This window comes from Macrotis lagotis, chromosome X, assembly GCF_037893015.1.
Source record: "Macrotis lagotis isolate mMagLag1 chromosome X, bilby.v1.9.chrom.fasta, whole genome shotgun sequence".
Taxonomy (NCBI): domain Eukaryota; kingdom Metazoa; phylum Chordata; class Mammalia; order Peramelemorphia; family Peramelidae; genus Macrotis; species Macrotis lagotis.
Genome location: NC_133666.1, coordinates 93209355 through 93234997, shown reverse-complemented (window position 1 = coordinate 93234997; position 25643 = coordinate 93209355). Strand labels below are relative to the sequence as shown.

The window sequence follows — 25643 nt, the reverse complement described above, 5'->3', positions numbered from 1 at the left end:
TGATAAAAATTATGCATGTGTTTGGAAAAAATAAATAAATTTATTTAAAAAAAGCAAACAAGCAACAGCTACATGCAAACATGGGCCAACTGACCGGTTAAAGACTAGGAAAGGAGTATGATACCTAATTTATTTAACCTACATACAGAGTAGATCATGAGAAAGGCCAGGGTGGATAAACCAAAAGGCAGAATTAAGATTGCCAGGAAAGACATCAACAATCTCAGATGGCAGAAAGAAAAGAACTAAGAAGCCCATTGATGAAGGTGAAAGAAGAGGGGCAGCTAGGTGGCGCAATGGATAGAACACTGGCCCTGAAGTCGGGAGGACCTGAGTTCAAATTTGATCTCAGACACTTAATGATTACCTAGCTGTGTGACCTTGGGCAAGTCACTTAACCCCATTGCCTTGCCAAAAAAACCCACCCCAAAATAACAAAAAAAGAAGAGACTGTAAATGTATGGCTTGAAAATTAACATTAGGAAAAAACCAACTAAGATCACAGCAACTAGTTCTATCATTTCCTGGCAAACTGAGGGGAAAATAAATTAAATCAGTGTCAGATTGCGCCATCTAGCCTCCCCTAACAGTTCTTTTAAAAATAAAATTGACTAAAAAAAAGAAAAGGAGATGTAAAAGTTAAATGAAGGGGGTGGCTAGGTGGTGCAGTGGATAAAGCACTGGCCCTGCTGGAGTCAGGAGTACCTGGGTTCAAATCCGGTCTCAGACACTTAATTATCTAGCTGTGTGGCCTTGGGCAAGCCACTTAACCCCATTTGCCCTGCAAAAAAAAAAACTAAAACAAAGTTAAATGAAGAAAATTCCTCCCTGAGAAACAGAATAGGACTAAGGGAAGCTAATGATTTCATGAGAAATTAAAAATCTGTTAAACAAAAACTTAAAAAACGATAAAAGTAGTAGAAAATATAAAATACCCCACTGATAAAACAACTAACCTGGAAATTTAGAACCAGGAGAGGTAATTAAGAATAATCTGACTTACCTGAAAGTCATGATCAAAAAAAAATCATGAGTGGCTAGACTTTAAAGAAGCATAGAAAGACTTGCATGAACTGATGCTGAGTGATGTGAGCAGAACCAAGAGAACATTGTTCACATTAACAATAATATTGTGAGATGATCAACTATGATGAAGCTATTCTCAGCAATTCAATCATTAAGGACAATCCTGAGAGATCTGCTACTGACATTGACATCCAGAGAAAAAACAGCTACGGAGTCTGAATGCAGAGTTCTGAATGCACTGTTCACTTTTTAAAGTTGTTTTATCTTTTTCTTTATTACTCATGCTTTTTTCTTTTTAGTTCTAATTCCTCTTTCACAACAGGACTAATATGGAAATATGTTGAACACAATTGTACATGTACAGCTTTTACCAGATTGATCATTGCCATGGGAAGGAAAAGAGGGTGATAGAAAAATATGGAAATCTTATGCTTGTAAATGGATGAATATTGAAAACTAACTTTGCATGTAACTGGAAAAATAAAATGAAGTTAAAAATAAAAAAAAAATTATTTTATTTTATTAATTAAAATAAAAATCAAAATAACTAAAAGGATTTCTTTACCTAGTTCTCATTCTCTTTCCTTTCTATTCTAAACTTCTATTCCTTGGTCCATGTACTTTATTTATTCCTTCTTTTTGTATCTATATTCTTCTTGAAATTGAAGCTTCTAAGAAAATATATTTGAAGTTTCTTTTCTAAATAATTTTTAATGCTACTACATTATAAATGTTGCCCCCTTTCCCTTTATTGGTTGTGCTTCAATCTTAAAAGGATCAACTCCTGAGATAATCAAGATAGAAATACTGATCTCTTTTATCTAGTGACACTGGACTCCTGATTGTTCCATAAATGAAACACTATATCACTCAGCTCTAAGTAGTTTTTTGGGCTGAAAGCCTGAATTCAACTCCTACCTTAAACACTTAATAGCTTTATGGTTCAGTTTCTTCATTTATAAAATAGGGATAATTACTACACCTAGCTTACAGGGTCACTGTAAAGATTAAATAAGATAATATTTGCAAATCACTTTACAATTCATAAACGATATATAAATAATAGCTATTCTTCTATACTCCAAAAGACCAAACAAACCTAAAACCACATTAACTAACATCTCCTAACTCTCCTCCACTTTTTAGCTAAATTTGAGGAAGATGGCTCTTTACAACTGACGTCTCTAATTCTCAGCAGTCTGACTTCCTAGCTTATTCAACTGAAACTGCTTTCTCCAAAGTTACCAATGATCTCTTAAATGTCATATTTTTGGTCTTTTCTCAGTCCTCACCCTTTTCTGCAGTCTTTGACAATGGTCATTATCCCCATCTTGATATTCTCTTCTCTCAAGGTTTCCATTACACTCTATCCTGGTTCTCTCCCTACTTGTCTGACTATTCTTTCTTTCTCAGTCTCCTTTCTTGGCTCTTCATCCAGGTCACACCTAATAATAACTCTGACTAACTCCGCTAAGGTTCCATTAGACCTTTTTCTCTTCTTTTTCTTTACTGATTGATTGTGATCCTTTGTAATCAAAGAAAACCGTGACAACAAATGAATGATGACATGACATGCACATTATGTTGACTAAAGTGAGGGGAATGTTGTGCAAAGACCTTCTTCTCACTGCCTCTTCCAGAACCATCTTAACTCAGTGATCTTTAAGTATGGGGAAAAAGGATTTCTGGGGTTGGTCTGGACAGTGGGAGACCTTGACCTAGTTAATCTGTCTCTTCATGGTCTAATCATCATACAGAAATATTTGGCAGAAAGCTTTAGCCAGTAAGGCAAAACTAATCTATCACTTGATTGTATATGCTACTCATACTCCCCCCAGAACCCAAAGACTGGTTTCCCAGAAGCTGCCCAGCAGAATCTGAAAATATTCCTGCCAGATCACTAGCTGACATGGTTTATGGTTGGAACTATAATGGTATCTGAGCGTCTTCAAGCCTCCAACTTTGGTTTCCAATCTGGAAATGAAGTGACAAAAAATACAATACAGGACTCTTTTGAAGTGATGCAATTGAAAATGAATACAGTTTAAATCCTCTAATGAGGATGCATTGGAGGGTAAGTCTGGTGTCAGTAGTCACACTAATTTCAGCTTCCATAGCATATTGAAATTGTTGCAGTTAAAAAGCTCATAGTTGGATTGGTGATTTTCTTTGAGTCAAGTCACTACCTGTCCCAGTCCCTGACTCTCAGTGCCCCCTCAATGATCTTAATTTTGAGTATTTTGTGGGGCCCAAAATGTTTAGTTTGAAAAAAATCAAGAGTATTCAAAGCAGATCCGAGGCATCTAGATATTCCAACTAGGAATAATGGAATAGTAACCCAGTTCTATTTTGTTGGTTTTCAGAATTGGGACCATATTTAAGAGGGATGGCTGGGGGCTTTCTTATTGTGCTGCTAGAGATGAAATTCTTGGACAGTTACATGATAGATCAGAGTTAAAGTATTTGCCAAGAATGCTTTCATTTCTCTTTACTCATTCAAGTCCTCACTTCTTTTCTAACCTCCAGACCTGAATCTCCAATGGTCTATTGGACATATCAAACTGAATGCTCTGTAGACAGCATTCAGCTTGTTCTAACTGTACTTGCCTATTCATTTTCTCTTCATAACCTCTCATAAATGCCCCCTTTCTCTCATCACCCTAGAACAAGGTCTTATTATCTCATGCTGGTACCACTGGAATGAATTTCCCCTAGCCTCAAATGTCTACTCCAATACATCTTCCTACCAAATTAATTTTTTTTAAAGTAGAGGTCTGATGTCACTTCCCAGATTCCATTCAATGAACTCAAGAGACTCCCTATCACTTCAGATCAAATACAAAATTCTATGGTGCTCAAAGCCTGAACTCTCATTTTTCTAGTCATTTTATCCCTTATTCCCCAAATTCTGTGATCCAGTTAAACTGGCCTCCATGCTGTTCCTCACACAAAACTTTGAGTAGATTCTATACATTTTCACTGTATATTCCCTCATGCCTGGAATGTTCTCCCTCTTCATTTTGCCTTATGACCTCCCTGGCTTGCTTTAAGTCTTCTTTAAAACCTCATCTTTTCCAAGAAACGTTTCCCTATTTCTCTTTATGCTAGTCTCTCCCCTGTCTCTCTTTTGTTTTTCTTTGTATACTCAGCATTTACTTTACTGCCTGGCATACATTAGATACTTCATACTTATTGGAAAAAGATGCAATAATTTACCATTTATGTAAAATCAATATTGGAGGAACTTTAAAATTGTTGTTATCCTTTCATTCCAGATTATATTTTTACTTAAAAGAACTGCTGTAGTTCTTATTTAACAATTCTGAAAAAAATTATACTCAATTTTTTTTATTTTGCATAAAAAATTATTTAGAATTAAATACTTCTTTTTTATTTTACCCATTTCAAAGTTTCATAATAAAAAAGTAAAGCACATCTATAATTTTACTTGTATACAAAATATGAGAAACACAAGAAAAACTTAAAATTATAAATTAAAAGTTTTAATTCTATTTGACCTTTAACATGTGGATCAAATTTAAGCAGTGAAGGGGAGCTAGGTGGTGCAATGGACAGAACAGTGGCCCTGGAGTAAGGAGGACCTGAATTCAAATCTGTCATCTAACCCCATTGTCTTACGAAAAACAAAAACAAACAAAATATTTAAAGCACTGAGTGTTTTCAAGATATCAAGATTTGTCTCCACATACATACTAAATCCTGATATAACAAAATGAAGATAGTGATGGCAGAAAACTGAATTATTATTTTCTAAAAAATTGCTAATGTAACTCTTTTTTTAATGATACTTTAATAAGTTTATTTTTTTGTTTGTTTTGCAAGGCAATGGGGTTAAGTGATTTGCCCAAGGTCACACAGCTAGGTAATTATCAAGTGTCTGAGGCCACATTTGAACTCAAGTCCTACTGAATCCACGATCAGTGCTCTATTCACTTCACCACCTAGCTGCCCTAAGTTTATTTTTTAAATGAAGAAACCATCTGTTTCAAAAGAAAGTTGCAAAAAAAAATTTTAAAAAAGGTGCTATATAATGAAACTTCAAGAAACTCAATTTCTTGTAAAGAAATTTTTCTCCAAACATTAAAGGAAGATTACTTACACAAAAACAATATCCTCCCCTTTTTGAATAAGCTGGAATAGCACTGGCAATTTTGGCAAATCCATATGAGTAAATAATAGCTAGACATAGTGATTAGAAGGAAAGCAAAGTTTTGAGAAAGGTCAACAAAATAGAGAGCAAAGGTTAAACAGAAGAAAATAGGATGGAGAGAAATAAACAGTAATTATAACTGTCAATAAGAATGGGATGAACTCACCCGTAAAATGGAAGCAGGTAATGGAATGAGTTAGAAACCAGAATATAACAATATATTGTTTACAAGAAACACACTTAAAATAAAAAGACACACAGAGAATCAAATAAGGCCCCAAGTAATTTGATATAGGCTATACATGTGCAGTCCTGCAAAACCTAATTTCATATTAGTTATAGTGTGAATGAAAATTCAGACAAAAAAAAGTTCTAAGGAAAATAAAGTAAAAAAAAAAGCCTTGATTTGCATTCAGACTCTATCAATTCTTTCTCTAGAGGTGGATAGCATTTTTCAACGTAAGACCTTGGGAACTGTCTTGGATCTTAGCTGAGCTAAGACATTCAAAGTTTATTGTTGTACTACATTGCTCTTATGATTATGTGTTCTCCTGGTTCTGCTCATTTAATTTTACATCATATCATGTAAGACTTTTCAGGTTTTCTGAAACTATTGTCCTCATCATTTCTTATAGCACAATAGTATTCATCATAATAATATACTATACCATATACTATAACTTGTTCTGCAATTCCCCTGATAATAGGCATTCTCTCAATTACAAATTCTTAGAGTTTTTAGAAATATCTTAGAGTTTTTATAAATCTCTCCCTAATGAATATTGATGTAAACATTTTCAATAAAATATCTGCAAGGAGACCAAAGCAAAATGTCACAATGCTAGTAAACTATGAATGCAAGGCTGATTCTATATTAAGAAAATTATGAGCATAATTAATTGCCTCTATAAGAATAACAGCAAAAAGAATGATTATATATATATATATAATGAGGCAGAAAAAGTTTTTGACAAAATACAACATCCATTCCTATTAAAAATGTTCAAGTAACAAGGAAAAAATGGAAGCTTTCCTAAAATAAGTAACATCTATATGTTATCATATGCAAACATTTTATATATATATATATGAGGATAATAATAAGATCAGGAGTGAAGGAAGGATGTCAATTACTACCATTATTATTCAGTTTTGTACTAGAAATGCTAGCTCTAGAAATAAGACAAGAAAAATGAAATTATGAAATAAAAATAGATAACAAGGAAACAAAACTGTCACTGCTTGAAGAACATGTTATGGTAGTTCAGAGAGTGCAGAGACCCATCAAAAAACTAGTCAAAACAATTAACAAATTTAACAAACTTACAGGATATAAAATAAATCCATATAATCACCAGTATTTCTATACATCACCAACAAAATCCAGGATGAAGAGATAGAGAAATTCCATTAAAATAACTTCATATTGTAAACAATAGTCTACCTGCCAAGAGACATCCAGGCATTCTATGTACACAAAACACTTTTCACACAAATTCAGATCTAAATATCTGAAGAAATATTAATTGCTGCAGGGAGGGAAAAGGTAGTAAAACTTTGTTGAGGAAGAATAAGAGGAAAGGAAAGAGAAAAATATAAATAGAGAAAGATAGCAGGGAGAAAAATATAGATTAGTAATCTTAACTGTAAATGTGAATTACACGAACTGTCCTATAAAATGGGAGTGGATAGCAAAATGGATTAAAAACCAGAATCCTCTAATATGTTGTTTACAAGAAACACATTTGAAACAGAAAGATATATTCAGTGTAAAGGTAAAATGTTGGAGGAAAATATATTATGCCTCAGCTGAAGGAAAAAAAATCAGGGGTAGTGATCCGGGTCTCAGATAAAGTAAAAGCAAAAATTGATCTTGGGCAGCTAGGTGGCGCAGTGGATACAGCACCAGCCCTGGAGTCAGGAGTACCTGAATTCCAATCTGGCCTCAGACACTTAGTAATTACTTAGCTGTGTAGCCTTGAGCAAGCCACTTAACCCCACTGCCTAGCAAAAACTAAAAAAAAAAAGTCAATCTCATTAAAAGGGACAAGGAAGGAAACTATATCTTCTTAAAAGGCACCATTGGTAATGAAGCTGTATCATTACTAAACATGTGTGCACCTAGTGTATAGCATCCAAAAACTAGAGGAAAAGCCAAGTGAGTTACAAGGAGATATAGACAGCAAAACTTTAATAATGGGGGACTTCAATCTCCCTCTTTCAGAACTAGATAAATCTAACCACATAATAAACAAGAAGGAAGGAAAGAAGGTGAATGAAGTCTTAGAAGACTTATATATGATAGACCTCTAGAGAAATGGGCATAGAAAAGAATATAGCTTTTTCTTGGCAGTACATAGTACCTATACCAAAACTAACATATATTAAGGCAGAAACACTTTATAATCAAATGCAGAAAGGCAGAAATAATAAATATACACTACTCAGATTATGATGCAATAAAATTACATGTAATAAAGGGTCATGGAAAGATAAACCAAAACCTTAATTACCTAGGGCAGCTAGGTGATACAGTAGATAGAGTATTGGTGCTGGAGTCGGGAAGACTAGAATTCAAATACAGTCTCAGACACTTAATAATTACCAAGCTGTGTGACCTTGGGCAAGTCACTAAATCCAATTGCCTTGCAAAAATAATCCCAAAAAGACTCATCTTCTTTGAGGGGGGCAGCTAGGTGGTGAAGTGAACAGAGCACTGACCCTGGAGTCAGGAGGATCCCTGACTTGAAATCTGACCTCAGACACTTAATAATTGCCTAGTTGTGTGACCTTAGGCAAGTCACTCTTAACCCCATTGTCTTAACGAAATAAAAAAAATTTAAAAAAGGAAATGAAATAATATCTTAAATAATGGGTGGATCAAACAGCAAATAATAGAAATAATCAATAATTATATCCAAGAAACTGATATTAATAAGACATCATACCAAAATTTATGGGATGCAATTTTGAGGGGAAACTTTATATCTGTAAATGCCTATATGAGTCAAATAGAGAAAGAGGAGATCAATGAATTGAGTATGCAACTAAAAAAAGCTAGAAAAAGAACAAATTAAAGATCCCCAATTAAATACCAAATTGGAAATTCTGAAAATCAAGGGAGAGATGAATAAAATTGTTCTACAAAAAAAAAAACAGAATTGGTTTTATGAGAAAGTTGACAAAATAGACAAGTCTTTGGTTAATCTGATTAAAAAAGACAAAGAAGATAACCAAATTATCAGTATCAAAAAGGAAAAGGGCTGGAATTACAGCCAAGATGGCAGAGATAAGACAGGCACACTTCTAAAGTCTACTGATCTTTCCCCATCTATCATATGAAACAAACTTCTTAACAGAAATCTGACCCACAAAACCCAGAAAGAAAAGCCAGAAGAAAGAACATCTACCTCAGGATTTGTCTTCAGCAGCAGCCTTGGGCCAGTCCAGGCTGGTGAGTCTGGGCTCAGTGGGCAGATCAGCCCCAGATCAACCAGACTAGCAGTTGAATTGGAACCGGGGAGTCTGAGGGCCTGAGAGATGGACCTGCTGGATCAGCAGTGGGGCTAGAGTCAACCAGGGAGCAGAGGCACTGGTGTTGGCACTCACACTCTGGAGCTTGCTGACAGAGCTGGAGGGAGAGTTCCAGTGCAGAAGAGTTGTAAACACCATCCCTGGGCTCCTCTATTCTGAGGAACTCTGAGCCCATGACTCCATTGGTGGAGGCCTCTTCCCAGAACAACCAGCCCAGGTGACAATAGAGAGAGGGATGACCTCAACCCAGGGTAAAGGCCACCATTGATTGAAGGCAAGAGGATTCAATAGCTTTAACCCCTACCTTCAAGCTAAGGTAGAAGGCCTCAATCAAGGTCACAGACACTCCAGAGAAAGCAATAAGCACCTCCTACTGGCCAGCCAGAGAAATTGCACTCAGTGAATAAAGCCTTCAGTAATCCCAACACCAAACCGCTGTGAACCAGCCCCTCCCCAACTCAAGGTCTTATCAAAATGAATAAAGGTCAGAGGAAAGGTGGATCCATAGAAAAATTCATGGAAGGTAAAGACCCTAACTCAGAGAGACCTAGAACCTCTGAGGATGATCTGGTCTTCAGCACATAAAGACTTCCTTGAAGAAATAAGGAAGGAGTTTAAAAATCAACTGGAGGAGTGGCTAGGTAGTGTAGTGGATAAAGCACTGGCCTTGGAGTCAGGAGTACCTGGTTTCAAATCCGGTCTCAGATATTTAATAATTACCTAACTGTGTGGCCTTGGGCAAGCCACTTAACCCCATTTGCCTTGCAAAAGAAAAATCAATTGGAAAATTTGGGAGAGACAATTAATACCGTGCAACAAGAAAACAAATCCTTATAAAATACAATTGGACAGATACAAAATGAGAATAAATCTCTCAGATCATTAATTGGACAAATACAAAATGAGGATAAGTCACTCATCTTCTCAATTGGGCAAATGCAAACTGAGAATAATTCTCTCAAAACCTCAATTCGTCAAATGGAAAGCTCTTTCAAAAGTAGAATTGAACAATTGGAAAAGGAGTTGCAAAAGGTTAATGAAGAAAACTCCTCCATAAAAAAAAGAATGGAGATTGCAGAAACTAATGAATTCATAAGACAGCAAGACTCTGTTAAACAAAATCAAAAAACAGGAAAAAATAGAAGAAAATGTAAAATACCTCATCAACAAAACCACTGACCTCGAGAATAGGTCAAGGAGGGGCAATCTGAGAATTATTGGACTTCCTGAAAACATTGAAGAGAAAAAATAGCCTGGACTTAATATTACAGTATCTAGTGATGGAAAACTGCCCAGATATCATGGAACCAGAGGGCAAAGTAGTTATTGAAAGAATACATCTATCCCCTCCAGAAAAAGATCCTAAAATGAAAACTCCAAGGAATGTTGTGGCCAAATTCCAGAACTATCAGATAAAAGAGAAAATCCTACAAGCAGCCAGAAAGGAACAATTTAAATCTCAAGGAGCCATAGTAAGGATTACATAGGACCAGGCTGCATCAACATTAAGGGATTGAATGGCCTGGAACAAGATATTTTGAAGAGCAAGGGAGCTTGGAATGAAGCCAAGAATCCACCATACCGCAAAGCTCAGCCTTCTCTTCCAGGGAAAATCATGGAAATTTAATGAAATGGAAGAATTCCAAAAATTCCTGATGAAAAGGCCAGAGCTAAATAGAAAATTTGGATATCAAACAAGAGGTTCAAGAGATACAAGAAAAGGTGAAAAGGGGGGGGGTGTTAAAGAAAAAAACTGCTATCCAATAAGTTGAAACTGGCTATATCCCAGCATGGGGGGGAAAGATTCTCATAAACCTTGAGAATTGTAACTCTAACAGAGAGAATATACCTAACCAGAAGTGATGGACATTCATGACCTATACATAAGACTGCTGCTATCTAATGGGATGTAACTGGCTTTAACCCCACTTGGGAGAAAGACTCTAATAACTCTCAAGAATTTATTAGATAGAATGTACTTAGCTAGAAGTGATGGATACTCAGAATTTTCTAGGACTCAGATAGAATGATTTTTAAAACACTACCTCCTTAAAAAAGGGGGACAGGAAGGAGATGGGAGGAGGGAGGGGATTGAATGGGGTAAATCCCATTACACTAAGAAGTACAAAATATCTATGGTAATAGAGGGGAAGAAGGGAGGAGATGAGAAAGACCTGAATCTTCTTCTCATCAGACTTGGCTTAAAGTCAGTTTACACAAACTTAGTTAACTTAAAAACATCTAACCTTTCAAGTATTAAAAGAGGGAAAGGGGGGGGTGGAGAAAGGGAGGGGGAGGGGGAAAAGGGGAACTAACAAAAGGAAGGCAAAAGAAAAGTGAAAAAGGGAAAGGGAAAAGAAAGGGGAAGGAGTGATATAGGAGGGCAAACACAAAAATGAAAAGGGTGAGTTAACCACCAATGAAGAGGAAATTAAAAGAGATAACTCAGAGATACTTTGCCGAACTGCATGTCAATAAATTCGATAACCTAAATGAAATGGATGAAAATTTACATAAATACAAATGACCTGGAAATAAATTTTCTAAATAAGCCCATTTCAGAAAAAAAAATTGAAGAAACTATCAAACTCCCAAGAAAAAGTCTCCAGGTCCAGATGGATTTACACGTGAATTCTACCAAACAGTTAAGGAACAATTAATTCCTTTTCTACATAAACTATTTTAAAAAATAGTAGTTCTGCCAAACTCCTTTTATGAGACAAACATGATGCTGATACATAAACTAGGAAGAACCAAATCAGACAAAGAATATTTAAGACCAATCTCCCTAATGAATATTGATGCAAAATTTTTTAAAAGTATTTTAGCAATGAGACAACAGAAGTTATTTATCAGGGTAGATAATACACCATGATACCAGTAGGCAAAGATGGTTTGATATTAGGAAAATATTCAACACAATTGAACACATCAGTAGCAAAATCAATAGAAATCATATGATTATGTCAATAGATGCTGAAAAATCCTTTCAAAAAAATCACATCATTCCTATTAAAATACTAGAAAGTTTAGGAATAAATGGAGTTTTCCTTAAAATAGAAAATATATCTATCTAAAACCATCAACAAATATTGTATGTAATGGGAATTAATTTGGAGCATTTCCAATAAAGTCAGGGGTGAAACAAGGATGGCCATATCACCATTACTATTCAGTAAAGTATTAGAAATGGTAGTTGTTTCAATAAGGGAAGGAAAAAGAAATTGAAGGAATCAGAATTAGGCATCGAGTTAGCAAAGCATTCGGTCTTTGCAGATGATTTGATAGTATACTTAGGGAACCCAAGAAAATCATCTAAAAAACCATTTGAAACAATTAACAAATACAGCAAAGTACATGATATAAAATTAACTCACATAGCATTTCTATATATAAAAAACAAGGCCCAAGAGCAAGAGATAGAAAGAGAAATTCCATTTAAAGTAACTATGGACAAAACCAAGTACTTGGGAATCTACCTCCCAAATAAACTCAGAAACACTATGAGCACAATTATATAACACTTCTCATCCATATAAGGTCTCACCCAAAAAATGTCAATTGCTCATAGTCAGGTCGAGGTAATATAATAAAAATCACAATTCTTCCTAAATTAAATTACTTATTCAGTGCCATACCAATCAAACTACCAAATAATTATTTTACCAAGCTAATAAAAATACTACAAAATTCATCTAGAGCAACAAAAGGTCAAGAATAGCAAGGGAACAGATGAAAAAAAAATGTAATGGAAGGTGGTCTAGCTGTACCAAATCTAAAACTACACTGTAACACAGCAGTCATCAAAACTGTCTAGTACTGGTTAAGAAATAGAGTGATGGATTAGTGGATTAGGATAGGTTAAAAAAAAACCACAGTAAATGACTGCAGCAATCTACTGTTTGACAAACCCAAAGACATTAACTTCTGAGATAAGAACTCATTATTTGACAAAAATTGTTGGAAAAAAACTGGAAAATAGTATTGAAAAAACTATATATGACCCACATCTGACACCCAATACCAAGACAAGGTCAAAATGGGCCCAGGAATTAGACATAAAGGGTGACAACATAGATAAATTAATACTCTATCTAAATAAATTATCAGATCTATGGAAAGGGAATAAATTTATGACTAAACTAGAATTAGAATACATTATAAACTGCAAAGTGGATGATTTTTACTATATTAAATTTAAAAGATTTTGCATTAATAAAAACAATGCTACCAAAATTAGAGGGAAAGCAGAAAGCTGGGAAACAATCTTTATAACTAATATTTCTGATAAAGGTCTCATTTCTAAAATATATAGGGAATTGCATCAAATTTATATTTCATTTAATGCTTATTTTTTTCACTGAATTTACCTACTTTTTGTTTAATTTAAAGTTATTCGTTTATGCTTATTTGAGTCAATTTTTAATTTAATTTTAAAGTTTTCTTTCATATTCTGTTCTTTGACATTTCTCATTCAATTTTTTTCATGGTTTTTATAGAAATATAATTTCCTTTCTTAAGATTACTTTAACAGTATTCCAGATATTTGTTCATATCCATATTTTATCTCAAAGTTAAAAAGACATGCTTTGGGGTGTCTAGGTGGAGCAATAGATAAAGCACCGCCCTGGAGTAAGGAGTACCTGGGTTCAATTCAGGTCTCAGACACTTAATAATTACCTAGCTGTGTGGCCTTGGGCAAGCCACTTAATCCCATTGCCTAGCAAAAGTCTAAAAGAAAAACAAAAGAAAAAAGAAAAAAATTTGCTTAATGTGTATTCAATTTTTACTCTGGGGATGGATAATGTTTTTCATCAAAAGACCATTAGACTTGTCTTTTATATTTATATTGCTGAAAGTAGCGAAATCATTCACAGCTAATTTTCATACAATATCTCTCATACTGTGAACAATATTGTTTTGATTCTAGTCATTTCCCTTTGCATCAGTTAGTATGAGACTTTTTAAAAGGATTTAATATTTTTTTTAACAAAAAATACTTATTGGGATAGCTAGGTGGTGCAGTATATAGAGCACCAGCTCTGGAGTCAGGAGTATCTGAGTTCAAAACCAGAGTCAGAAACTTAGTAAGTACCTAGCTGTGTGGCCTTGGGCAAATCACTTAACCATTTTGCCTTGCAACAACTGAAAAAAAATTTGCTGAACTCTTCTCTGATTTCACCAGGACCTGGACATTTTTCAGTGAATGATCCTTTATTGCTGGATCTATTTTACTTTCTGAAATTCTGAAATTTTTGAAATTTCTTTATTATTTCAGTCTTGCCTTTGTGTAATTTGGGTATTTCATATGGTCACATTTATTCCTTTATTTCTTTTTTAGTTCATAGCTGTGTTATCCTTCAACTGTATATACTGTGATGTAATCATTCTTTTTTCTTTTAGTTTTGTTATATTTTCAGTTATTTCATTTGTTATTGAATATGAATTTTTGCCTTTTAACTGTTAGATTAGTTAATGATTTATCAATTTTATCTGTCTTTTTAGAGAAACAGCCTTAAATTTCATTTAATGCTTATTCCCCCCCCCAAAAAATTATGTACTTTTCATCTAATTCTGATGTTATTTGATTATGCTTATTTGGGTCAATTTTTAATTTAATTTTAATGTTTCCTTTCATATTCTTTTCTTTAACTTTTCTCATTCTCTTTTTTCAAGGTTTTTGTAGAAATATAATTTCCTTTCTTAAGATTGCTTTAACAATATTCCAGATATTTGTTCATCTCCTTTCATCAACATTATCACTTACTTTGACATAATAATAACTTGCTTCCTCTTACTTTACTTTGACAGATTCAAATTTTAGGGATTTATTTCATTTTTAAATCTTAATTTTGTTTAAATTTTTTGAATGTAATCCTTGAAATGGTGAATATTTTATTGCTTTATGGATCTACAAATGATGGATTAAGTAGTTTTTCCTTGTTTCTCTTTGTGAAATATCTTTGTGACCAGATACAAAGATAATTTTAAAATTTTCATGTGGTGCTAAGAAGCTTGTAAATGCTTTATCTATCTCATTTAGAAGATGTCCAAAAAAGTCTCTTTTCCTCTTAAAGTATGGAATTTATCTCAACTATTATTGTGATTTTATACGTAATTTTAATATCATGATCACGTTGTTTAAGTTAATTGGAAGGTTTAAAAGACAAAGTTTGAATGATAATTTGTCAAGTATCATCTTGAGAATAATATTTGTGATGGGGACAGAAAGGTGGAGCAGTGGATAGAGTACCTACATTGGACTCAGGAGTGCCTGAGTTGAAATGCGGACTCAGACATTTAATCATTACCTAGCTGTGTGGCCTTAGGCAAGTCACTTAAACTCAATGGCCTCGCAAAAAAAAAAAACAGAGAATAATATTTTTGAGTGTTGAGTAGTACTTATTCTACTCTGGGTCACTTCCTTTTTATAAAAAATATTTCGCATTTACGTTTTAACAAATTACATGTAAAAACAGCTTTGAACATACTGTTTTAAAAATTTGAATTCCAAATACTCTCCTACCTTCCCTCATCGCAACCCTATTTCGAAGGCAATCAGTTTGATATAGGTTAGACTTGTATAGTCATGCAAATCATAAACCCATAGTAGTTATGATGTAAAAGAAAACCTAGACTAAATAAATACAAGAAAAGTAACAATTGAATACAGAGTGGAAAGATGGAAGAAAGGAAGAAATGAAGAATGGGAGGAAGGAAGGAAGGAAGGAAGGAAGGGATGAAGGAAAGAAGGAAGAAAGGAGGGGGAGTTAGGAAGGAAGGAGGTAATGACAGAATGTGAGAGGGAGAAAGGAAGGGAGTAAGGCAGGTAGGGAGGGGGGAAGGAAGGAGGAAGCGCGGACAGAAGGAGAGAAGCAGTAAGGAAGGAAGAAACAAAAAAGGGATGGAAGAAGGAAAGAAGAAAAGGATGAGAAAGAAAATTTAAAAAGATGTTTTTCAATCTGTATTCAGTTTTTTCTCTTTGGATGGATAATATTTTTCATCATAAGTAGTTTACAGTTGAATTGAATCTTTATATTGCTGAAAATAGCAACGTCCTTCACAGCTAATTATCATATGATATTTCTCTTACTGTGAACATTGTTTTCTTCTACTCATTTCCCTTTGCTTCAGTTCATAAAATTCTTTTTAAAGCCATTAAAATTTTTCTTAAAAACTATTTATTGGGACAGCAACGTGGTACAATGAATAGCGCACCAGCTCTGGAGTCAGGAGAATCTGAGTTCAAATCCAGCCTCAGACACTTAATAATTACCCAGCTGTGTGGCCTTGGGCAAGTCACTTAACCCCTTTGCCTTGCTAAAACTGAAAAAAATATTGGCAGAACGTTTCTCAGAATTCCTCAAGACCTGGACAGTTTTCTTTGAATGTTCCTATACAGCTAGCTGGATTTGGCTTTCTGAAATTCTTAAACTTTTGAAATTTCTTTATTATTTCACTCTTTCCTTTTTTTGATTTGGGTATTTCATATACTCACATTGATTCCTTTACTTCTTTTTTTTGTTAATAGTTGTGTTATCATGAAAGTTTATGTTGTAATTATGCTTTTTTCTTCTAGTTTTGTTGCATCTTCAATTCATACATTTGTTATGTGATATGAATTTCTGCCTTTTTTAATGTTAAATTAGTCAATGATTTATCTGTGCTTTTGAAGAAACCAGCATTAAATTTCATTTATTCCTTATTTTTCCCCCAAATTTGACTACAATTCTTCTAATTTAAAGTTATTCGCTTATGCTTATTTTGGTCAATTTTTTATTTAATTTTTAATGTTTTCTTGCATATTCTGTTCTTTGACTTTTCTTATTCTATTTTGTTATGGTTTTTTGTAGAAATATAATTTCCTTTCTTAAGATTACTTTAGCAGTATTCCAGATATTTGGTCATATACTTTCATCAACATTATCACTTCCTTTCACATAATAATAACTTGCTTCCACTTGCTTTACTTTGACAGATTCAAATTTTAGGGTTTTATTTCGTTACTAAATCGTAATTTTGGTTACATTTTTTGAATGTAATCCTCTTCTGGATCTACATGCGATGGATTAAGTACTTGTTCCTGTTCCTCTGTGTGCAATATCTTCGTGAACAGATACGTAGATAATTTTAAAATTTTCATGTGGTGCCAAGAAACTTGTAAATGCTTTATCTATCTCATTTACAAGATGCCAAAGAAGTCTATTTTCATGTTATAGTACGGAATTTCTCACGAATATGATTTTGGTTGTAAACATAATTTTAATTTCATTATCACGTTGATTAAATTAATTAAAAATTTTAAAATAGAAAGTCTGAATGGTACCTTGTCAAGTATCGTCTTGAGAATAATATTTTTGATGGGGACAACAAGGTTGCACAGTGGGTAGAGTGCCTGTCCTGGACTCAGGAATGCCTAAGATCAAATGCGGACTCAGACACTTAATAATTACCTAGCTGTGTGGCCTTGCGCAAGTCATTTAACTACATTCTCTTGCAAAAAACAAGTCACTAATATTTTTGCCTCTTGGGTAGTACTTACTCTACCCTGGGGTGTCTTTCTTTTTGAAAAAAAAAAAAGATATTTTTAGTATTTATTTTTTACCAAATTACATGTAAAAACAGCTTTGAACATTCAGTTTTAAAAAACTGAATTCCAGTGAGCAGAAGATGGCGGAGAGAAGACAGGCACAGTTCTAAAGTCTCCTGATCTCTTCCCCATCTATCACATGAAACAAACCTCTTAAAAGAAATCCGAACCAGGAAACCCAGAAAGAAAAGCCAGGAGAGGAAAATCTACCTCAGGATTTGTCTTCCACAGCAGCCTTGGCTGAGTACCGGGGCAGGTGAGTCTGAGCTCCCAGGGAAGATCAGCCAGACCAACAGCTGAATCGAACCTGGAGTCTGAGGTTCTGATAGCCGTACCTGCTGGATTAGCGGTGGGGCTGGATGAAGGCGGCTTGGGTCTGCGGGGAAGCAGAGGCACTGGTATTGGGGCTGTCCCCCTGGTGCTTGGAGAAGGGGCTGCGTGGAGAGGTCCGGTGCAGGACAGCTGTGGACACCATCCCTGGGCTCCTCAGGTCTGAGAAACTCTGACCCCACTCCTCCATTGCACTGAGGTCTCCTCCCAAACAAATGCAAATTATTTCTGCCTCAGGCCCAGGTGTGTGAGCAAAAGAACCAGCCCAGCTGAGGAATCACCTCAGGCCAGGGTAAAGACCATCATTGATTGAAGGCAAAAGAATTCAATAGCTCCAATTCCCTCCCTCAAGCAAAGGGAGAAGGCCTTGCAACCAAGGACACAGATACCCCACAGAGGGCAACCAGCTCCTCCTACTGGCTATCCAGAGAAACTGCACTCAGTAAAGCCTTTAGAGATCCCAAGCCTATGTGAACCAGCCCCACCCAACTCAAGGTCTTAGCATAATGAAGAAGGGTCAGTGGAAAGGTGGATCCATAGAAAAATTCCTGGAAGGGAAAGACCCCAACCCAGAGAGACCTGGAACCTCTGAGGAGAATACAATCTGGTCTCCAGCACAGAAAGACTTCCTTGAAGAAATAAGGAAGGAGTTTAAAAATCAACTGGAGAATTTGGGGGAGACAATTAATACCTTGCAAAATGAGAATAACTCTCTCAGACCCTCAAATGAGCAAATGCAAAAAGAAATTAATTCTCTTAAAACCTCAATTGGTCTAATGGAAAGCTCTTTGAAAAGTAGAATCGACCAATTGGAAAAGGTTAATGAAGAAAACTCCTCCCCCCAAAAAATAATGGAGTCTACAGAAACTAATGACTCCACGAGACAGCAAGAGTCAGTTAAACAAAATCAACAAATAGAAAAAATAGAAGCAAATGTGAAATACCTCATCAACAAAACCACTGACCTCGAGAATAGATCAAGGAGGGGAAACCTGAAAATTATAGGACTTCCTGAAAACATTGAAGAGAAAAAAAGCCTGGACCTAATATTACAGGATCTAGTGATGGAAAACTGCCCTGACCTCATGGAATCGGAGGGCAAAGTAGTTATTGAAAGAGTACATCGATCCCCACCAGAACAAGATCCTAAAAGGAAAACACCAAAGAATTTTGTGGCCAACCTCCAGAACTATCAGATAAAAGAGAAAATACTGCAAGCAGCCAGAAAGAAACAATTTAAATATCAAGGAGCCACAGTAAGGATCACACAGGACCTGGCTGCATCAACTTTAAGGGATCGAAGTGCCTGGAATGAGATATTTAGAAGAGCATGGGAGCTTGGAATGCAGCCAAGAATCTACTTTCCTGCAAAGCTGAGCCTTCTCTTCAAAGGAAAAAGATGGACATTTAACAAAATGGAAGAATTTCAAAAATTTCTGATGAAAAGACCAGAGCTAAACAGAAAATTTGGATATGAAACAGGAGGTTCAAGAGACACATGAAAAGGTAAAAAAGGGGGGGGGGCAGTAAAAGGAAAAAAATGCAATCCAGCAAGTTGAAACTGGCTATATCCCAGCATGGGGGGGGGGGCAGGAGACTCTCATAAATCCTGAGAAATGTAACTCTAACAGAGAGAATATACCTAGCCAGAAATGCTGGACATCTATGACCTATCCGTGAGATTGATATCTAATGGGATGTAACTGGCTTTAACTCCACTGGGGAGAAGGACTCTAATAACTCTCAGGAATTTGGACTCTATTCAACAGAATATACCGAACTATAAGGGTCAGACACTCAGAATTTTCTATGACGTATATAGAATGATGTAAAAAAAAATACACTACCTCCCTAAAAAGGGGGACAGGAAAGATACGGGAGGAGGGAGGGGATTGAGTGGGACAAATCTCATTACATTAAGAGGTATAAAAACCTATGGTAATAGAGGGGAAGAAAGGAGTAGAGGACAAACACCCGAATCTTCTTCTCATCAGACTTGGCTTAAAGTCAACTTACACATACTCAGTTAACTTATAAAACATCTAACCTTTAAGAAGTAAAAGGGGAAAAGGGGAGGGGGGACAGAGAAAGGGAAGGGGAGTGGAGGAAATAAAGGGAAGTAACAAAAGGAAGGAAAGGGAACAGGGAAAGGGGGAAGAAAGAGGAGGGAGTGATATAGGAGGGCAAACACACTGAAGGGGGTGGTATTCAGAAACAAAATTCTGGGGAATATGGATAAAAGGGGGGGAAAGGGGGAAAAATACAAGCAGAGGGAAGATAGCACAGAGGGCAATAAAGAATTAGTAATCATAACCTTAAATGTGAATGGGATGAACTCTCCCTTAAAACATAAGCAAATAACAGAGTGGATTAAAAACCAGAATCCTACAATATGCTGCTTACAAGAAACTCGTTTGAAGCAGAGAGATACATATAGAGTAAAGGTAAAAGGTTGGAGCAAAATATATTTTGCTTCAGCTGAAGTAAAAAAAGCAGAGGTAACAATCCTTATCTCAGACAAAGCATCAGCAAAAATAGATAGTGTAAAAAGAGTTAAGGAAGGAAAGTTTATCCTCCTAAAAGGTACCATAGACAATAAAGTCATTTCAATATTGAATATATATGCACCCAGTGGGACAGCACCCAAATTCTTAGAGGAGAAGCTAAAAGAATTACAGGAAGACATAGACAGCAAACCTCTACTAGTAGGAGACCTCAACCTCCCGCTATCAGATCTAGATAAATCAAATCATAAAACAAACAAGAAAGAAATTAGGGAGGTAAATAGATTGTTAGAAAAATTAGATATGGTAGACTTATGGAGGAAACCGAATGGGGATAGGAAGGAATATACCTTTTTCTCTGCAGTACATGGAACTTATACAAAAATTGACCATGTACTAGGACATAAAAACTTAATGATCAACTGCAGAAAGGCAGAAATAGCGAATACATCTTTCTCAGATCACAATGCAATAAAAGTCATATGCAATACTGGGCCAAGGAGATATAGACCCAGAGCAACTTGGAAACTGAATAACCTCATCTTAAAAAATGAGTGGACCAAAAAACAAATTATAGAAAGAATTAACCATTTTATCCTAGATAATGATAATAATGAAACAACATACCAAAACCTATGGGATTCATTCAAAGCAACTCTCAGGGGATATATTATAGCTCTAAATGCTTATATGAATAAAATGGAGAAAGAGGAAATCAGTGAACTAAACATGCAACTAAAAAAAATAGAGAAAGAACAAATCAAAAATCCCTAATCAAATACCAAATTAGAAATTTTAAAAATCAAAGGAGAAATTAATAAAATTGAAATCAAAAACACAATTGAATTAATAAATAAAACCAAAAGTTGGTATTATGAAAAAGACAATAAAATTGATAAACCTCTGGCCAATTTGATTAAAAAAACAAAGAAGAAAACCAAATTGCTAGTATTATAAATGAAAAAGGTGAACTCACCACCAATGAGGAGGAAATTAAAGTAATAATTCAAAACTATTTTGCCCAACTTTATGCCAATAATTTGATAATCTAAGTGAAATGGATGAATATTTACAAAAGTAAAAGTTTCCCAGGTTAAATGAAGAAGAGATTAAATACCTGAACAACCCTATCTCAGAAAAAGAAATTCAACAAGCCATTAGTGAATTCCCTAAAAAAAATCTCCAGGGCCTGATGGATTCACAAGTGAATTCTACCGAACATTTAAGGAACAATTGTTTACAATCCTATATAAACTCTTTGGAAAAATAGGGAAAGATAGAACTCTGCCTAACTCTTTCTATGAAACCAATATGGTACTGCTACCTAAACCAGGAAGAGTTAAAACAGAGAAAGAAAATTATAGACCTATTTCCCTGATGAATATAGATGCAAAAATCCTAAATAAAATCTTAGCAAAATGACTACAACAAGTCATCACTAGGCTAATACATTATGATCAAGTAGGATTTATTCCCGGAATGCAGGGTTGGTTCAATATTAGGAAAATTGTTAGTATACTCAATTATATAAATAACTAAACTATCAAAAACCATATGATCCTATCAATAGATGCTGAAAAAGCTTTTGACAAAATACAGCATCCATTCCTATTAAAAACACTAGAGAGTGTAGGAATAAATGGACTGTTCCTAAAAATAATGAGCAGTATCTATCTGAAACCATCAACAAGCATTATACTCAATGGGGAGAGGCTAGAGGTATTCTCAATAACATCAGGGGTTAAACAAGGGTGCCCATTATCACCACTACTATTCAGTATTGTATTAGAAATGTTAGCATCAGCAATTAGAGAAGAAAAAGAAATTAAAGGAATTAGAATTGGGTAGGAAGAGACAGAACTCTCACTATTCGCAGATGACATGATGGTCTACCTAGAGAATCCGAAGAAATCATCTAAAAAACTACTGGAAACAATTAGCAATTTTAGCAATGTTGCAGGTTATAAAATAACCCCCCATAAATCCTCTACTTTCCTTTATATGACTAGCAAGAAACAGCAGGAAAAGCTAGAAAGAGAAATTCCATTCAAAGTAACCTCAGAGAGTGTAAAATATTTGGGAATCTATTTGCCAAGACAGACTCAGAATCTTTTTGAAAACAATTATAAAACACTTCTCACACAAATTAAATGAGATTTAAATAACTGAGCAAATATCAACTGCTCATGGATAGTTAGAGCTAATATAATAAAAATGACAATTCTACCAAAACTAAACTATCTGTTTAGTGCCCTACCAATCAAAATTCCAAAAAATTACTTTAATGAGTTAGAAAAAAATTGTAAGTAAATTTATATGGAGAAATAAAAAGTCAAGAATTGCCAGGAGCTTAATGAAAAAAATGCAAATGAAGGTGGCTTAGTACTACCCTAATCTAAAATTATATTATAAAGCATCAGTCATCAAAACTGTTTGGTATTGGCTAAGAAATAGAGTAGTGGACCAGTGGAATAGACTACGTGTAAAAGCAGGAGAGGATTATAGTAATCTGCTGTTTGATAAACCCAAAGAGTATGGCCATTGGGATAAAAACTCCCTCTTTGATAAAAACTGCTGGGGTAATTGGAAGTTAGTATGGAAGAAACTTAGATTAGACCAACACCTCACACCCCTTACCAAGATAAGATCCAAATGGTTACAGGACATAGACATAAAAAACAATACTATAAGCAAATTAGAAGATCAAGGACTAATCTACCTGTCAGATCTATGGAAAGGGGAACAGTTTATGACTAAGGAAGAGTTGGAGAACATCACTAAAAACCAATTAGATGATTTTGATTACATTAAATTAAAAAGTTTTTGCACAGGTCAAACCAATGTAATCAAAATCAAAAGAAAAGTAGTAAATTGGGAAACAATCTTTACAACTAATGATTCTGACAAAGGATACATTTCTAAAATATACAGAGAACTTAGTCATATTTTTAAAACAAAAAGCCATACCCCAATTGACAAATGGTCAAAGGATATGCAAAGGCAATTTACAGATGAGGAGATCAAAGCAATCCATATCCATATGAAAAAATGCTCTAAATCATTAATTATTAGAGAAATGCAAATTAAAGCTTCTCTGAGGTACCACCTCACACCTCTCAGATTGGCCAGTATGACCAGGAAGGATAATTATCATTGTTGGAAGGGATGTGGGAAATCTGGGACTTTATTACACTGTTGGTGGAGCTGTGAACTCATCCAACACTTCTGGAGAGCTATTTGGAACTATGCCCAAAGGGCAACAAAAATGTGCATACCCTTTGACCCAGCAAAACCACTACTGGGTCTATACCCTGAAGAGATGAGGAAAAAGGTTAAAAACATTACTTGTACAAAAATATTTATAGCAGCCCTGTTTGTGGTGGTAAAGAATTGGAAATCCAGTAAATGTCCTTCAATTGGGGAATGGTTTAGCAAACTGTGGTATATGTATGTCATGGAATACTATTGTTCTATTACAAATCAGGAGGGATGGGCTTTCAGGGAAACCGGGAGGGATTTGCATGAACTGATGCTGAGTGAGATGAGCAGAACCAGAAAAACACTGTAGACCCTAACAGCAACATGGCAGTGATATTCAACCTTGAAGGACTTGCTCATTCCATCAGCGCAACAATTGGGAACAATTTTTGGCTGTCTGCAAAGGAGAGTACCATCTGTGTCCAGATAAGGAGCTGTAGAGTTTGAACAAAGTATGAGGACTATTCCCTTTAATTCGGAAAAAAAAACCCCAGATGTCTTATTTTTTTATCTTGTTACCTCTGAGAATTCTGTTCTCTTTAAGGATATGATTTCTCTCTCATCACACAAAATTTGGATCGAGGTACAACATGGAAACAAAGTAAAGACTGACAGAGTGCTATCTGTGGGGTGGGGGTCGGGGGAGGGAAGCAAGATTGGGGGAAAACTGTAAAACTCAAATAATACCTTTAAGAAAAATTAAAAAAAAATTGAGTTCCAATTTTTCTCCTACCTACCTTCATCACACCGTCATTTCTTAGTCAATCAATCTGATATAGGTTAGACATGTGTAGTCATTGAAATCATTTACCCATATTAGTCATGATGTAAAAGAAAACCTAGATTGAATAAATAAAAGAAAAAATAATAAGTGAATACAAAATGCAAAATGAAGGAAGGAAGGAAGGAGGGCAGCATAGGAAGGAAGGAGAGAGGGAGGAAGGAAGGGAGGAAGGCATGAAGACAGGGAGGAAAGGAGGAGGGAGGGAGGGAGGAATGAAGGAGAGAAGCAGGAAGGAAGGAAGAAACAAAAAATGGATGGAAGATGGAAAGAAGGAAAGGATAAGAAAGAAAATTTAAAAAGATGTGCTTTGGGGTGGCTAGGTGGCATAGTAGATAAAGCACCACCCTGGAGTAAGGAGTACCTGGGTTCAATTCAGGTCTCAGACACTTAATAATTACCTAGCTGTGTGGTCATGGCAAGTCACTTAACCCCTTTGCCTTGCTAAAACTGAAAAAAATATTGGCAGAACGTTTCTCTCAATTCCTCAAGACCTGGACAGTTTTCTTTGAATGTTCCTTTACAGCTAGCTGGATTTGGCTTTCTGAAATTCTTAAACTTTTGAAATTTCTTTATTATTTCACTCTTACCTTTTTTAGATTTGCGTAGTTCATATACTCACATTGATTCATTTACTTCTTTTTTTGTTGATAGTTGTGTTATCATGAAACTTTATGTTGTAATTTTGCTTTTTTCTTCTAGTTTTGTTGCATCTTCAATTCATACATTTGTTATGTGATATGAATTTCTGCCTTTTTAATGTTAAATTAGTCAATGATTTATCAATTTTATCTGTGCTTTTGAAATTAAATTTCATTAAATTTCATTTATTCCTTATTTTCCCCCCGAATTTGCCTACAATTCTTCTAATTTAATGTTATTTTCTTATGCTTATTTTGGTCAATTTTTTATTTAATTTTTAATGTTTTCTTGCATATTATGTACTTTGACTTTTCTTATTCTATTTGGTTATGGGTTTTTGTAGAAATATAATTTCCTTTCTTAAGATTACTTTACCAGTATTCCAGATATTTGGTCATATCCTTTCATCAATATTATCACTTCCTTTCACATAATAATAACTTGCTTCCACTTACTTTACTTTGACAGATTCAAATTTTAGGGTTTTATTTCATTATTAAATCGTAATTTTGGTTACATTTTTTGAATGTAATCCTTGAACTAATGAATATTTTAGTGCTTTATGTATCTTCATGCGATGGATTAATTATTTGTTCCTGTTCCTCTGTGTGCAATATCTTTGTGAATAGATACGCAGATAATTTTAAAATTGTCATGTGGTGCGAAGAAACTTGTAAATGCTTTATCTATCTCATTTACAAGGTGCCAAAGAAGTCTATTTTCATGTTATAGTACAGAATGTCTCTCAATTATGATTTTGGTCTTAAACATAATTTTAATTTCATTATCACATTGATTAAATTAATT

At 34.8% G+C, this 25643-nt stretch overlaps 1 pseudogene; it reads right to left on the bottom strand.

The window, feature by feature from the left end:
* Positions 1–15267, bottom strand: part of LOC141498768 (serine palmitoyltransferase 1-like) — a 64339-nt pseudogene extending 49072 nt beyond the window's left edge.
* Between the last annotated feature and the right edge of the window lie 10376 nt (positions 15268–25643).